The sequence below is a fragment of the Canis aureus genome, chromosome 6 (genome assembly GCF_053574225.1).
Source record: "Canis aureus isolate CA01 chromosome 6, VMU_Caureus_v.1.0, whole genome shotgun sequence".
NCBI lineage: Eukaryota > Metazoa > Chordata > Mammalia > Carnivora > Canidae > Canis > Canis aureus.
Genome location: NC_135616.1, coordinates 76361119 through 76379101, shown reverse-complemented (window position 1 = coordinate 76379101; position 17983 = coordinate 76361119). Strand labels below are relative to the sequence as shown.

General features: G+C 39.0%; 1 long non-coding RNA gene across 3 annotated transcripts in view; it reads left to right on the top strand.

The window, feature by feature from the left end:
* The window catches only part of LOC144316449 (uncharacterized), a 52892-nt gene that overhangs the window by 19351 nt on the left and 15558 nt on the right, over nt 1-17983 (top strand). Inside the window, exon 2 of one of the 3 annotated variants that reach the window (XR_013382400.1) lies at nt 11050-11163. The exons of the other annotated variants lie outside the window; for them this stretch is intronic. This is a non-coding gene — a long non-coding RNA (uncharacterized LOC144316449). The remainder of the gene's footprint in view (nt 1-11049; nt 11164-17983) is intronic. 3 annotated transcript variants of the gene reach the window in all.

The following is a 17983-nucleotide window of genomic DNA, read 5'->3' as shown; positions in this document are numbered from 1 at the left end:
ACACACACACAGAGACACAGGCAGAGGGAGAAGCAGGCTTCATGCAGGAGCCCGACGTGGGACTCGATCCCAGGACCCCAGAATCACGCGCTGGGCCAAAGGCAGGCGCTAAACCCCTGAGCCACCCAGGGATCCCCTTATTATTTTTTATTTAAGATTTTATTTATTGATTGACAGAGAGAGAGCACAAGCAGCCAGAATGGCAGACAGAGGGAGAGGGAGAAGCAGGCTCCACACCTACCAGGAGCCCGAGGAGGGGCTTGATCCCAGAGCCCTGAGATCATGACCTGAGCTGAAGGCAGATGCTTGACCGACAAAGCCACCCCGGTGTCCCAAGATAATATATTTCTTAAATGCCTGGAAAGTTCATCATTCCGCAAGTGTTAGATCTCCTTGTGGTCCCTCTTTAAAACAGGCTTCACTGCTTGGGATGTCACGGTGGGGGTGTTTCCATAAGAATTTTGCAGGATAAAGTGAAGCATAATAATCAGAGCCTCTTGGAACCTCATGGCCAGAAACAAAGGCCAGATTGTTTGCAGGAGCCCTGCCTATTCCTGGTTTGAAACTCACCCAGAATGCCTGAGACTCTGGTTTTCTGTGGTAACTTAGCAAAATCATATTTGATCCTCTACGCCTTAGCACCAGACTTGGCCTCCAACCGTCACTGCTTAGGAGGTGCCCTCTCTTAGGTTCTTCAAGGTCGCAGCACCTGACTTCATGTGTCCAGGCTACTCTAGGGGTGGCTTTGAGAGAAATGGCAGAGGCAAGGCTGGAACGGAAGTGCTTTAACTTTAAGCTCTATGTTGCCTCTTCCATAATTGCATTTTGTTAGTTGTTTACATTTGCCCAGCTTTAAACCATTTTTAGAAAACCAACGTTAGGATTGCTTTCTATCTTCTGAAAAATGTAATTCCAGTTGTCCCAGAACCTGAGAATACTGAGAAATTTTCCATAGTCACCTCCCATTATTTATGGTATTGTGGTACTTGGCGATGAGATGATATACATGGAGGCCGTGTCTCCAAGTGGTGGCCATATAAAACCCAAACTAGTTGATACGGCCCAAGAATTTTTTTAAAAAGCTCCAGGCTATAGCTAGAAAAACAAAATTATATCTAGTTTTGCATCTGTCACCATCTCTCTGATTCTGGGCTGATTATTTAGATCTCTGTTCTGTAATGCTTACATTGTGCAGGTGGCTATCATCTAAAGATACAACTTACAGCTCCCAAACCAATGCCACAGACTTTGGTTTGACAAATGGCATTGCACCAAAATACCTCAAGCAAAACCCCTTTTGACTATAGGAGAAATGAACAAAAATGTAATTTTAATTGAAAAGCCACCCCTCACTGAGTGGGAGATGCTCAAATGAGGGTGTTGGCTTTAGATGATCTCCAAGGTTCTTTCCACCCCCGGAGTCTTTATTGTGGATATGAGGTCAGCACTGATACACTTGCCTTGCTGTGTCATCACACGGCAACCTCCACCCAACTCTGCATCTCCAGCGGTACAGGATGCGTAACGTACAACTTCCAGGTTCAGTGTGATTCAAGCACTGCTCGGAGACAAAGCCATGTCCTCAACAGCAAAATCTGGAAGACTGTCTCATGGATTTGATTGCTGAGGAGCAGAACTCATGGTTCTGCAGCACCGAACATATTTTTTTACCTTTCCAGAGGAAGTGTTGGTGTGTTTGATGTAGGTGAAATGCATCACACGCATTTTCTTTGTCATCTTCCTTCTAGTACCTATTTCTTTGCCACGTCTAATGTTTTAGCTTGCCCTCCGACTTCCTGGCATTACTGTGCTTAAGAGTAGATTGAAAGTTATAGCAAAAGTTAAATAGTTTGGAAATGTGGTTAACAGTGTGCTATGACTATTTTCCGCCGAAGTGTTAAAATTGCCAGTAAATCAGAAAGAAAAGAGGAGACAGAGGGTTTGCCCAAAGCCCAAGGCAGAATTTCACCAACATGAATAATTTTCAGGGCTTAGGAGGCTATTAAACCTTTTCTTTACACATATTTTTAGGCTCCTTTGAGATCTCTCACTGAACTCACAGATGTTTATAATATCTTGATGAGTCAAGCAATGTTCAATCTTAGAATCAAATTGTAAGTCCCCTTCAGCTCAAAAAATCTTTAATTTTATTATCTTTACTAACAGGTCTGGCATGCAGCTTTAAGACCATAATGTGAAACTGGATCAGACAGATGGTTGAACTAGTGGCTTATGACTTAAGTCTCGAAAACGTAGGAAATGTGCTAAATCAAATTACCCAAATAATACATTCACAAATTTGCATTTAGGTTTTATTTAAGCAAACAATAATTGAGTCACTATGCTCTAGCAGTTCTCCGGGCTAGCAGAGACTGCAAATATGTGGTCCCTATACTCATGGGTAGGGGCGGGGGAGTTCTTAAATAGCCTTCATGTATATGCTGTTGGTTTATAGTTTTCATATCATAAAAGTCCTTATTCCATCTTTCATGGAATAGTGTCACTGTCCTTAGAACAGTGTTGTACAATCTTAGGTACAACCAGCGTACAACGCACTTAGGATTACTGCAATGTGGTAAGGAAACCCAAGGCTTTTCTGTGGTTCTGATTCTCCATCACTTCCTCTGAAGATGAAGAATCAGGACCAGTTCCTCCCCAACCCCGCTCAAGTGGACAAAGAGACCCCTAGCTCCCTTTATAATGCGGGGACCAACACATGTGAATGGATCTAACATGTTTAAAAAAGAAAAGGGAAGATTGTCCCTTGGCTTGTGTAATCCAAGCTACTTGGGTAATTATCATAGAAAAGGTGCCATGAGGTTTCTGCTAGGTGGTGTTTTATTTTTTTTTTTAATTTTTATTTATGATAGTCACAGAGAGAGAGAGAGAGAGAGAGAGAGAGAGAGAGAGAGGCAGAGACACAGGCAGAGGGAGAAGCAGGCTCCATGCACCGGGAGCCTGATGTGGGATTCGATCCCGGGTCTCCAGGATCGCGCCCTGGGCCAAAGGCAGGCGCTAAACCGCTGCGCCACCCAGGGATCCCTAGGTGGTGTTTTATGACCAGAAAAGATATGATATGGAAAATAGAGACCTGTCTTTTAGTTACAAAATGTCCTCGGTTACATTAACATGAGCTGGAATTAGTAGGTAACATGATTTCCAAGTGGGTATTTTCAGGACCCTTTGGTTTCTTGAAGTTTTGCAGGAACTATTGGAGCAGTAGTTATTCCTGGAACTCATTTGATTATTTTTTTTTTTTAAACTGCATTTTGTTTTACTTTGTTTAAGCCCTTTACAGAACTTTAAAAAAAAAAGGAAAAAAAGGAAGGAGAGTATGAAAAAAAAGAATATAACAGAAAGCTGGCAAGTGGTCTTGTAATGATGGGATTATATCTTTATTTGAACTACGCTTAGGTTCTTTGGTATGTTCAGGTATGAACAGGTTGGGGAAATTCAGTTCAAATAACTTTGGCTGGAAGGGGATCTGAGGCTCAATCAAATGCTACTAGAAACCGAAAAAAAAAAAAAATGGTTATCAGATCCTGAACTCATTTCAGCAGCCCTGGCTACATTTCTGAGACTACTCTTTCATGCTATAGGTCTAGAGAAAACATGCCAGAATTTTCTAGTAGAATTACAACCAAATCTCCAGCCTCCCTGGGCCCCTACCAGGCTGCCACAGGGTTAGAGCTAAACACTTCCTGTCACAAAGAGTCACTGTCAATTTTGTAGCCAGAAAACAGAGGAAAATATGAAAACATCACAATCTATTCCTTCCTTTAATATTTTATGAACTAAATACAGACCCATATAGCTTCTGTCCAAAATAATCAGGGCAGAAATAGTCAATGAGTCCAATTAGAATGGCTCAGCAGATTTAATATACATTTTAAATATATTCCGCATGTGCTTCCATTTTATTTTCTTATTTATTAATTTTTTCAAATAAGTCAGTGGAAGAAAACCCTTGAGCATTTGTTTTTCTGCAGGGAGAAAACAGATAAATTTGGGTGAGACTGATACAGATGTATTGAGTTTGTGTGGGGAAAAAAAAGCAGAGATTATGACACGAATAAAAAGGAAGGCACACTTATTATTGCTGCCTGTCCAATCTATTTGACCCACTAGTAAACATGCTATTCGGTGTATCTAAATGACCTGTGTAATGGAAAACATCAAAGCTACTTTTACCGTAGACCTTCTGGAATGGAAACACTAGAAAAATACAATAACCTGGACTAACCCAACTGTATTTCTGTTCCCAATTCTCAGCTGCTGGGAGTTACTAGATCGATTCCCCTGATCCAGCCGATTACACATCCATGATGGATAATCTTACCAAAGGGGCACAGGACACCTTGGTGGATGCTCAGTTTTGTCTCCGGGTCAACTCTTTCATACTGTCTCCCTTGTTAAGCCCACACACTCAATCTTTTAAGAGATTGATTCGTACACAAATTCATTAATAAAGAGATAAACTTCTTTCCTCAAAGATCCCCTTTTCCTTTGGTCTTGGAGGATGAAATCTCTCTTTTTCCAAGGCAAAGTTTCCCCTGTGCTTTTGAACCAATTTATTATAATCTCCACCAGGTCCTTGCTCGAGCAAAACTTATCTACGAATTTATGCTTAGACCTTAAATCCTACGTACAAATATAGTCATGTCTCTCTCATTTAAAAGTACCCTCCATTCTCTTTAAACCATTCTGACCAGGTGTCTGTACCTACCACCCATTACAACTGACCCGTACGATGACAAACCCAAGAGTCATTTCTCAGCACTCCTCCCACTTGTCCTGTCAGCAGCATTTCACACAATCCCCCTAAGTCTATTCAGGTTGCTATAACAAAGTACTTGGACTAGGTGGCTTATAAACAATGGAAATTTATTCTGCATGGTTCTGGAGAATGGGAAGTTCAAGATCAAGTCACTAACGTGGTTGGGTTGGGTGAGAACATGGTTTTTGTTTCACAAATGGTCCTTGCTGTGTCATTAAATAAACAGAGAGGAAAGGAAAAAACTCTGGGATCTCTTTTATAAGGGCACAAATCCAATACATGAAGGCACCACTCTTATGATCTAATCATTTCCCAATGGTCCCACCTCCAAATGCCATCACACTGGGGACTAGATATCAACATAAGAATTTCATGGAGACACCCAACATTTGGTCTACAGCACACTCCGTCTTCAATCACTTTCTCACTTAGATTTCAGACCATGTTCTTCTGGTTTTCTTCCTTACCCTCTGACCACTCTTTCTCTGACTTTAGCTCTACTCCTTGATCTTTACGTGGTGTATGACCTAGGAACCCTTCGTTATCTCCCTCACTCCTTGGGCGATATCATCCAATCATTTGATTTTAAGAACAACTTACATATTACTGACGCTAAGATATATAGATTTCTAAATTCTCCTCAAGCTTTAGATTTATTATATCCAGCTACTACTTAATAACTCCACTTAAGTGTATATTAGGTATTTGACACAATATGTTTAAAACAGTATTTTTTATTTCCTACCTAAAACCCACTTCTCCATAAAAGTTACTTATCATTGAGCATTATTTCCTTCCCATGTGCCCAGTAGCTCTCCCGTGTCCTCACACCTCATGTCCTATTCGTACACTGTCTTTAGGCACCAACCTTGAAACTGCATCCAAAATCCAAACTCACTCACCACTTCTACCATTATTATTCAGGTCTGAGCCACTATTAATTCCTGCCAGGACTACAAAAGCCTTCTGACTGGTCTTATTGCTTTTTATCTCATCTCTCAGGGACCCCCTTCACAAAGGAACCAAAGGCCTATTTAGAGTAATACATACGAATAATAGTAAATATTCTAAATTAATGTGTAGAATAAAATCCAGTTTTCTCAATGGCCCGCAAGACCCTACATGAACTGCTGTTCAGCCTACCTCTCCAAACTCATCTCCTACCGTTTTCTCATTTGCTCACTGAGTTCTAGACATACAGACTTTCTTCCCCTGACATACTCTACATTTGTTTCTAGTTTGACTCTTTCTCATCACATTTACTGTTGAAACAGCCCTCTTGTAGATCATCAATGACCCAAGAGGCCAAATTCAATTAACCTATTGCTAGATCTCAACGTATTGACTTTTCCACTGTATTTGAAACCATTAACCAATCTGTTCATTACTGAAACTCTAGCCTCTCCTGGCTTTCTTGCTATTAAAACTTGGGTTATCCATTAATTTTACAGATAATTCATTTTAATTCTTTGGTGGAGCTGCTTTCCTCTGTCCAAACATCAAATGTAGATTTTCAAACACATTAACAAAAAACGAGGTATAGAAAAATAGTTTGAAATAAATCACCAAAATGTTTTCTCAGGGAGGTGAGAGAGTGTATTATCTGTTTTCATTTTCTACTACATATGTTCTATTTTTAACGAGAATAAATAACGTCTGGGTTTTTTTTAACCATAAAAGGCATGCACATCCTTAAAAATTAGATAGCATAGAAATATTTATAATGAAATGTGATGTTCGCTTCTATCCAACCACCACCCTACATTTGATTCTACTTTCCAAAAAGTGACTTTTAATCTTTGAGTCTTGTATGTCTTTATGTCTCTAAACAATTATTTATTGGAGAAGGATACAGGCTAGTCTCAAAAATACAGTGATATAAACTCTGGCTTCCTTGTGGAGGATGTGCCCTTCTCTACAGACTTCATAGACTCTCTGTGTCTTCTGCACTCCAGCCTAGGGAAGGTGAAGAGAGAGAAGAAGACAGGGCATGTTTTTTTAATTTTAAGGACATGAACTAAAGATTGAACAACACTGCAGCTCAGTCTACTGTAGGCCATGCTTTGCTGCAAGAAAATGTAGTTTTTAGCTGGGTGGCCACGTACCTAGGTTTCCTTTATTGTATAGAAAGGGACGGTGAACATTAAGGGATCAGTTAGAAGCCACATCTATACAGCTCTTTTGGAATAATCAGATTAAATAATATTATTATTCAATAATAACTGTTGACTTCTGCAATGTTACATGAAGATCTAGTTCATCTATAACACTCTTCTCTTCTTCCCTTGTTTCCCAAAAGAGTTGTATCACTAATATTGTTCCTACTCTTGGTTATCTTTATTCCCTCTTTGTAAATGACCATGTCATCACCTGCATCCTTCCCTCCATTTCTCAAATATTTGAGATAATATTTACAATCTTTTATGTATCGGAACAAAGTCTTTGGTGTTTGCCTATAGGTTGATCCTATAAGTTGAAAAACAAATTAATAGCAATTACGGCATTTGATGGCATAAATGTTGGTCACTGTTGTGCCAAGTCGTGTGTTTCAACACCGTTCTCTTCTCCAAAACACAAGCTCATAGACACTCTCAAAGGAAGATCTTCCCAGAATCACATTCAGATTGATTCTCCTTTCTTACATCTTCATCATTGATTCAAAATCAAATGTTTTAGTTTTCTGTGCTTTTGAACCATGAATTTATTGCAAATGGGACCTGTTGAGTAGAATCCTTAAGCCTCCACCTTTCAATCCAAATAATATAGTTCCTATGGTCAGTAGATGATTAATCATTCATCTATGAACTCAAATACAAAAATGAGTTAGCATATTACCTACTCATCTGATTATGCATTCTTCTAGGACTACCAGTAATTTTGATTTACTGACAGAGAGCATATGTTTTGTTTTCATGACATTTAGCAAGAATATGCCATTAATCAGCCTTTTATTTTTCCTAAATCTGAAAATTCATTCCAAAAGAGTTTCATAGAAACTCTTAATTACTGAAAATCATGGTTCTGCTACTAAATAATGTTCTGAATAACAAATACTATACTTATGGGGATTCATTAATAAATCCAGCTAGGAATCAGAGCTAGGAATCACATTTCCTAAGGCAAATAATAATAATAATTGCACATAATAATGTCCAATTTCCATGATGGGTACTAAAAATGAGAGTGCATTAATGCTCATAAAATAGTCAATAACAAAAGTTCTGTACATGATAGTAAAATAATTCCAAAAACTCCAAATGAAATAACTGTTGGTCAAACTGATAAGGATGAAATATCTCCTACCAGAAGAAATTCTATATGTCCTTCCTTTTTTTTAAAAAAAAAAAAGATTTTTCTTTATTTATTCATGAGAGACAGAGACAGAGAGAGAGAGAGAGAGAGAGAGGCAGACACAGGCAGAGGGAGAATCAGGCTCCATGCAGGGAGCCTGATGTGGGACTCCATCCCGGGTCTCCAGGATCATGCCCTGGGCTGAAGGTGGTGCTAAACCGCTGAGCCACACGGGCTGCCCTATATGTCCTTCCTGATTGATCTTTTAGGTCCCTGTGTGTCTTCCAACCTACCCATGGGAGGTGGATGAGGCGAGAATGGGATGAGGTAATACAGATAATAATATTAGCTTTCCGGTCACACAATGTTGAGCTTAAATTCTGGCTCCAGATTCAACTACCCACTAGCTTTGTGATCTTGGGCCAGCTATTTACTCTCTGATTTTAGTTTACTTATCTAAACAATGATAAGAATACTACTATTTTAGGGAGGTAATTAGGAAAAGCTTCACAGAAGATGTCCCTTTTTCAGAGTCCTGAGTAATATAAAGGACTGGCATTTCTAGGAAGTGCAGAAAACCTCAAATTTATAAGGGAAAAAAGTTATAATTTCTTCATATACTCTGAGAAACCAATTTGCAAGAAAAAGACAGCCTAGGGACGGTTTCCACAACTAATAAAGAGCTCATATAAATAAAAAAGAGAACAACCAAATACATTGAAAATGGGGTATAAAAAAGCAATTTAGAAAAAAAAAAATACCTGAAGTCAGTGAACATATGAAAAAAAGAGTTTAACTTCTCTCATAATATCAAATGTTATTATTCTCTCTCCGCTTGAAATTTATTTTAGGGGGGAGCCTGGATGACACAGTTAAACGACCAACTCTTGGTTTCATCTCAGGTCGTGGTCTCAGGGTCTTGAGATCAGGTCCTACATGAGGCTCCATGCTAAGCATGGAGTTGGCTCAAGATTCTCTTTCTCCCTCTGCCCCTCCTGCTCATGCTCTCTCTCTCTAAAATTTCTTTCCTTTTGAAAAAAATTTCTTTTGTTTTTCTTCTCTAATATCCTGCACAGTTTTAATCAAGATTATAATATTTAATTATTTTGTTTGCTGTTCTGAATGAGATTTCTTCTTTCATTATAATTTCTCAATGATTTCTTTATATGTATGGAGAAGAGGTCAACAGCCTGCCAACATGAATCAAATCTGGTTTTTTAAATAAAGTTTTATTGGAACACAGCCATATCCCTGTGTTTTCACCTTGTCTTAGCTACTTTTATGCTGCAACAGCAGTGTTGAGTGATTGCAATAGACTGTATGACCACAGCCTAAAACATTTACTCTATCTATCCCTTTATAGAAAAAGTATGTCAACCCCTAAGATATAGGAAAGCTACTAAATTTTATATATTAACTTATAAGCAACTTATCGACTGAATTTCTTTACTGTCTTAATCACTTTTATTTTTCTTGGGTTTTCTAGATTTAAAAAATCGTATCATGGGCCAGCAATGATAATCCTGTCTTTTCCCTCCTTTATTTAAAACGTTTACTCTTTCCCTTCCTAACTGCCCTGACGGAATTTCCAGAGGACTATCACATAATTCTGGTGGTAGTGGGCAATCTGACTTTAATAGAAATTGCTTCTACTATTTCATTGTAAATTATGATCCTGGATTATTGCTTGAAATATGTATTCTTATTATGCTAAGATCAATCAATTTTTATTTTACTAGAGTTTTATGTTAATCAGACTTGAATCTAATCTTTATCAAAGAAACATTCAATATTTATGATCTTTTTTTAAAAAAACAATATTAACCCAATCCTATAGCATATTGACAAACTTCCCAATGTGGTAAAACCAGGAGATGCACCACCTATAGCTCCCTTGCAGGCAGGATTTGCTACCCAGCTAATAGGAAGTATGGGCACAGCATAGCTGCCCACTATCAGGGTCCTTCAGGCTCAGGCTCAGCTGCACACAGTTGCCTCCCCCACAGTCACGCCCTTTGGGGGGCATTCCACAGGTTTGCCAACTGAACAAAGAAAAGGTCTAAGTTCCTTGCTGGACTGATTGAGGTTGAGTAAGGCCTGCTTTGCGGTTCTCCCTTTGCCCCAATCCTACTCTCTCCTTCTTCATTTCAGAGATATTGATCCCTAATCAATGATACCCCCAAACTCCATCTCAGAATACACTGCCAGGGAATCCAATGTCTATGCCTTGGGAGTTACTGAAAGGCTGAATCTGAAGTCGCTACTGTGAGAAACATCTAAAACCTATATTCTATTCCAGACATGAATTTTTTAATGTCCTAAAAAATTATCAATACATCATGTAATTCTTATACTCTTGGCACTGCTACTATTAGTGGTTTATAATTTTTATTTTAAAATACAATTATCTAATCTTATGGTAGCTAAAGATAGCTTTTTGTTTTCAGTGCAAAAGATCCTTATTAAACACAGTGAAATGTGGCTAAAATTTTATGAACAGACACTAATTACAGGATTATTTCTTGGACACGAGTAAATATCTAACAATAAGGAGTTTGTAGAGAGTTGGGATATATCCCTGTGATGAAATATCTTACAACCACCAAAATTATATTTACAAAGACTTTTAATGATAAGAGAAAAGGATGAATAACTTTGGAGTTTACAAAATAATATATATTGACCTTGTGCTTCAAAGGAGGGTAAGAAATGTGTTCCATTTGTAGAAAGCAATGAGTATGGGAACACCATAAGGATGGTCTCTGGGAGAAAGATATGATCAGATTATAAAATTGTACATACAGAATGATTTCAACTTTGCAAAAAAATGTTCACGGAATAAGGGCTAAAAGAAAATAACAATATGTCTACAGTGGTTATCACTTAGGGAAGAAATTATAGAGGATTTAAAATTTCTTTATCATGCATTCATTTTTATAATGAGGAAAGGTACTCTTAAAATATTTCCATTTGTTTTCTAGAAACACCCAATTCAGCCATAATAGTATAATTTGAATCTTCTGAACTTTATATTAATGGAATTCACAAGAAGTTAAGAAAGGACGCTCAGTAAGCCAATAGCCAAGTTGTTAAATGTAAGTTGGCACTTGGGTAAGAGGTTTAGAATTTGATATTTATAAATTGTACAGTTAGAAGCATTTAATATCTACAGTATACCTGAAATTATTTTTAAAACAGCTTCATGGCCAATTATATTTCATGTTTATATTAATTCTTGATTTTCCTAAATAAAAGCCTACTGTTTTATTCCCAAGTATCCTCCATAAAATAAAATATATGCACTGCTAGGTTAGAACGAAGATGTTAAATGGGTTTGCTGTTAACCAAGTTCTAAGCTTGAAGTTCTGTTTGATAAGAAATTTAATTAACTGAATATAATTCTAATACCTGTGTCAGCACACCCTCTATGAGTTAGTTCCTTGGGTAATTAGTTCATGGAATGTTATCTTTGAGAGGCATTTCTCTCCCTAGTACTCCTTGGCTTTGTCCTTCTCTAGAATGGTCAAGATAGACCACCTTCTCTTCTTCACAAGCACTTATGATCCAAGATTACATAGTGAAGTGTAATTACTGGGGAAAATATGTAATAGAAGAAAGTATATACACACATATACAGAGACTGTCTATGGTCACTGAAAATTCCAGTGAGAAAACATGGTTGTGATTAAATGTCCATGGCTCTCTCATATGGCTGCCATGAGGACATTCAATTCCCCTTGGACTTGCCCCCCTCAGAATGTGGGCTCCGTATGATGCTTCCAGGATGCTGTGTAACACTGCCAGAAACTCAAGGGAATTGAATTTATAACCATTAGTTTAGTCACTGAGGCTGCCTTGGTGTCTGTATCCCCTGAGGTTTATTCTCCACCATATAGAACACCCTTAGTCAAGGGCCACTAAAAGAAGTACAAGGGAAAGGAAAGGAAAGGAAAGGAAAGGAAAGGAAAGGAAAGGAAAGGAAAGGAAAGGAAAGGAAAGGAAAGGAAAGGAAAGGAAAGGAAAGGAAAGGAAAGGAAAGGAAAGGAAAGGAAAGGAAAGGAAAGGAAAGGAAAGGAAAGGAAAGGAAAGGAAAGGAAAGGAAAGGAAGAAAAGGGAAGGGAAGGAAAGGGAAAGGGAAAGGGAAAGGAAAAGGAAAAGGAAAAGGAAAAGGAAAAGGAAAAGGAAAAAAAAGTACCAGTCCTGTTGAGACTCATTGCCTTTTCCTACACCATCATTTCTCCTGAGATGCCAAAGAAAGGAAACATTTTTCTCCGTGAAACTTGGGGCAAGTTTCAAAACCTGGCGAGGTCTCCCCCTAGTGACAAAGTCAATTCATTTCTTCTAAGATATACTATACTTGATTATTTCATAAAAATTCACCCCCTACCTCCTTTTTCAGAATAGGAAACCTAGACCAAATTCTCTACAAAAATGATATAGATTGTGGCACCTGGGGGGCTCCGTGGTTGAGCGTCTGCCTTCATCTCAGGGCGTGACCCCAGGGTCCTGGGATCGGGTCCCACATGGGGCTCCCCATAGGGGGCCTGCTTCTCCCTCTGCTGTGTCTCTGCCTCTCTCTGTGTCTCTCATGAATAAATAAATAAAATCTTTTTTTAAAAAATGATATGGAATGGATGTGAACACTGTTAATGGGAGTCCTGACTGCATGGCAAATAAATATACAATTTGAGCATTAGGGGAGAACTCATAATAAACTCTAAAAACAACTCAAAGGAGCTCTGACTTGTTGTTGGTTAGCTAGTAATGTGGACGAAGTCATAAATCAGTAATACTAGAATTCTAACATTAGGTCTCCCAACACCATTGCTAGGTAGATGTTAGTATCCATTATTTATTTTTACAATGTAGTATTTATTTAGGACAATTAAAGAAAATAAGGCCCAAATAAGTTGGTATGTTCAAGATAATGTAGCTAATAAAAGGTGAACCTGGGATTTGAATTGTCTGCTTTCCCAGTCTTTGAGCTCTGCCCTGCACTGTGCTCACTGACATCTCCTGCCTTCCCATCATCTGGTCTCCCATTGTACCTGTACTGACTTCCAGCTTGGAAATTTAGGCCAGACTTCATGCTTTTGTACACTATTCTGTTCTAATTATTCCTGTTTATGCTGTAAGCTCATCTCAATCTTTGCCTCCTCAGCCTCTGGGTTCCCATTTCATATAGAGCCATGTACTAACACTCATATGGCAATTCCAATCAAATACAAATGTTGTCTCCCCACCCCCACTTCCTACACCCCTCAGTTCGAGTCCCATAAAGGGAAGGACCTCGCACAGGGTGGGTGGCCCATGGATGTTTGTTGAATGAATGAATAAATGAGTGAATGATTGAGTAGATAAAAGGATGAGCAAACTTCATTCAAACAAGCTATGTTCCTAATAACAAATTTTCTGGCGCCTCGGCCTAGCTGAAATTCTGATTCCTATGTTTCTGATACTCATCTGATTATTTCATTGTGATTTCAATTTCTGGCTATATCCTTGCTCCAGAGTTGGCATTTTTGGACTGAGTTGAGTCCCAAGTATCATACGTGTAGCTTTTTCATCCTTACTGGATGAAGAAAAAACTCTTTCCCGTGTTATGGTCAGTGCCATTAAATTAATGGGAAAAAAAGGAATAGAGAGTTCCCATCTCCAAGGATACAATTCTCCCCAAAGAAAGTAGGAGAAGATATATTGACTTTATAACCCCCTACCTTTGCTTTTTTTTTTTTTTAAGATTTTATTTATTTATTCATGAGAGACACACAGAGATTGGCAGAGACACAGGCAGAGGGAGAAGCAGGCTTCCTGCAGGGACCCCGATGTGGGACTCGATCCCCGGACCCGGGATCATGACCTGAGCCGAAGGCAGATGCTCAACCACTGAGCCATCCAGGTGTCCCTGTAACCCCCTGACTTTTGAGAAAACCATCTGTTCTGCAGATCAAGAGAAATACATTTAGAGGGAAGATACTTCACTTAAAATCTTCAAAGCATAGCTCTCTTAATTGGTTAATATCTGGCAAGTTCCTTAACTTTAGTGAAAGACACGAGGCCAGGGGAAAATTTTCTATTTAGTGTCAATATGCTCCCAACTTAAAAAAAAAAAAATATGCTCCCAACTTCACTGTGTGGTGAAAAAGAATCCCATCTTTTCGCCAGTTTTTAAAAAAACTATTTTATAAATATGTAAAAGCAATAAAAACAGTACTATTTATTACGCATAATACAAAGTGGTTATTTTTGATCCTGGTAGCATATGTATGATTTCAAAACAAAAGATTTCCAATATTTGCACCTGACTGAAACATATCTTGCAAATCTACGCTTACCTGATGCGTTTTACTAACTGCCTCGTAACCATAGGCTGTGATTTGCAACAATGCTTAGAATAAGCTGTTTTATTAGTTCAGTGACCCAGTAAGAGTATATATGTATAAGGCATCTATATGAGAATATTTGTAATGGTGATTAATTACAGATCATGGCATCTCAGAAGCATGCAAATGAATAGCTGAATAACATATTCCATTATTAACATTCCTCTGTGAAGTGAGAGGTACAGAGAAAATGGAACAATGGCACGCAGGGAAGTTGGGTCAGACAAGTGATAAATCAGTTATGGAGAAATAGGGAAGAAATTGTCATGAGCATTAAGCTATCATTCTAACAATGAATGCAGAATAATAATAATATGGTAGCATTTGTAATTATAATTATGTTCCTTATAAATTATAGATCAGTTCAGAAAACAGCACTTTTATATTTTTAGCTAAACGTAGACAATATATCCACAACAATAATGAAAGGGTACTTTGTGAGCCTCCGTGAACTATTAAATCTTAAAATATAGTTCTTTATTTATATTAACTCAAGGTAGGAATTATTAATTATTCCGATCTTTTCCGTAAGACAAAGCATTATTATAGTCAATGCCCTCAACCTGTATATAGTGTTTCACTTGCCCTTCATCTCCGGATGCCAGCTAGGGAGCCCTGCCGATGACACGGGGCATAGGTTAAAACAACCAAGACCTGGAGAAGCACCATCAATTTGTTGTGAATGGAACAGGTAGTGTAATGATTTTGCCCGTAGCCTTACCATTTGTAAGTGACTATCTTTTATCTCCCCTACTAGAGTCTAACCTCCTTAAAACTGGATCTTGAATGATTTTCCTATTTTGCAACAATATGGAGAGACCTAGAAGGTATATGCTAAGTGGAATAAGTCCGAGAAAGACCAATACCATATAATTTCACTCATATGTGGAATTTAAGAAACAAAACAAACGAACAAAGGAGAAAAAAAAAAAAACAGAGAGGGAGGCAAACCAACAAATAGTCTCTCACCTATAGAGAACAAACTGATGGTGAGGGAAGGTGGGGGGGAGGGTTAAAGAGGTGATGAGGATTAAGGAGGGCACTTGGGATGAGCACCCTGTGTTGTATGGAAGTGCTGAATTACTATGTTGTCCCCCTGAAATGAATATAGCAGTGTATGTTAACGCTACTGGATTTCAATTTTTTAAATTTTTATTTAAAAAAATAGAAGGACATTTTTAAAAGAAATAATTAATAACCCACAAACAAATAAAACCAGAAACAGACCATAAATACAGAGAACAAACTGGTGGTTCCCAGAAGAGAAGGTGGTGGGGTGGTGGGCAAAGTGGGTAAAGGGGAGCGAGAGGTACCAGTTTCCAGTGTTGGAATGAACAGGCCTAAGGAGAACAGGTGCAGCACAGGGAATGCAGTCAGGGGTATCGTTAGGCGCTGTGCGCGACAGGCGGCAGCTGCACTTGTGCCGAGCAGAGCGCAAGGCCTAGAGTTGTCAATCACCATGTTGTACGCCTGAAACTAATGTAACCATGCACGTCAACTACAATTTATAAAGAATTAGATTTTGTTTGTATTTCCTATAATGCTGCTGACAATTCTATGTACGTGGTAGATACCTGGTAATTTTTTAAAAAAGACTTATTCACTTATTATTTGAGAGAGAGAGAGCGAGAGAGCAAGAGCGTTTGTGCACCGTGGGAAGGGGCAGAGGGAGACGGAGAATAATAAGCAGACTCCTTGCTGTGCTGAGCACAGAGCCCAGTGTGGGGCTCGATCCCACGACCCTGAGATCATGGCCTGAGCAGAAACCAAGAGGTGGATGCTTAACCAACCCAGACACCCAGGCACCTCTCTCGTGATTTTTTTTTTTAAAGGATCACTTTTAGAGGCAGGCCTGTTCTATGATACAGAACAAAAGAAAGTTGGAAGAATCAGAGTGGAAAAATAAAAGGAAAATCCAGTAGCTGGATGGATAGCAGGTCACCTCTGTAGTTTTAAAAATCTACAGATTCCTGGGCACAATGTCAGACCTACTGATCCCACATCTCTGGAGTAGGGACTAGGAATCCTTATCTTTAATGTGGACCCAGGCGATTTTATTTATTACTTTTTACTTTTTACATATTTTATTTATTTATTCATGAGAGACACACACAGAGAGAGAGAGAGAGAGAGAGAGAGAGGCAGAGACACAGGCAGAGGGAGAAGCAGGCTCCATGCGGGGAGCCCAACGTGGGACTCGATCTCGGGTTTCTAGGATGATGCCCTGGGCCGAAGGCGGTGCCAAACCGCTGAGCCACCCAGGGATCCCCAGACCCAGGCAATTTTAATGTTTAGCTGGGAACCAGAACCACTGGTTAGGTACCTCACCTTTCTTTCCCAAGCTGTTGTGCTACCAACGAGTGAAATAAATCACACCTTCTAGCTTTATATTTCTCAAAGCGTATACATATTATTTATATGCATATTAATATATATACACATTTTTTTATCATCTCATTTGAGCAATGTATATTCAACATATCAACATTGGTAGAAAATTGACCTGGACAACTCCCTGCACCGTCAATGAGTTTGCTCCTAGGAGATCTCTCACCCAACCCGGGCCTTCTCGTGTGTCATCTGTGTGCTCCCACCCTTTACCTCAAGTGAAGACAAGTGAAAGACATCTAACAGTCAAGTGCAGATGGGCCAGTATTTGAACCTGGGTCCTGTGACATATCCAAGCAAAGAGCAGGCTTTTCCTAGAGTCCAAATCCCTCCAATTTGTTCACAAAACGAAAAAAAGGAAGAGTATCCCTCAATGCAGACAAAAAGCTTCAAACTTTTTCAGGCTGCAGTGGTTAAAGCAAACTTGCCAGGGTATGGACTTTGTATTCCCAAAGTAGTACCACACAGACACAACTTCTAATGCATAATGCTGGCAAGAATGATCTTTTTCAGTCATACGAAAACATGCCACAGTGAAGAGAGGATTGATAAGGAGATCAAATTTACCTCAGCTAACATGAATTCTGGAAAAGCTCAGGTGCTGACGGGTTTTCTCCATGGGATTGAGTCGAAGCCACAGTGTGTGGTTGTTTAGGTTTTGCACTGTACAAGGACACCACATCTAAAGGGATATTAGTTCCATCGTGGACTCCTTTAAGTCTATGGTTACAGTTTTATTGACCCTAAAGATGGGCAATTTCTGTATTTATTATGACAATAATAATAGACACCTGGCAGTAGGTGTCTTATTCTAATACAGTAAATGTATGTCATTCACTGTGACTTAGAGAAATGGAATTAATAATCAAACCTATTGATCTAACATCTAAAATAACTTCTGCTTTTTTTAAAGATATTTTTTATTATTAATTCATAAGGGGGGGGGGCAAAGACATAGGCAGAGGGAGAAGCAGGCTCCTTGTGGAGAGCCCGATGTGGCACTTGATACCGGGACCCCGGGGTCACGCCCTGAGCCAAAGGTGGTCGCTCAACCACTGAGCCACCCAGGCGTCCCAAATAACCTCTGCTTCTAAACAAAGTGCAGGGATCCCTGGGTGGCGCAGCGGTTTGGCGTCTGCCTTTG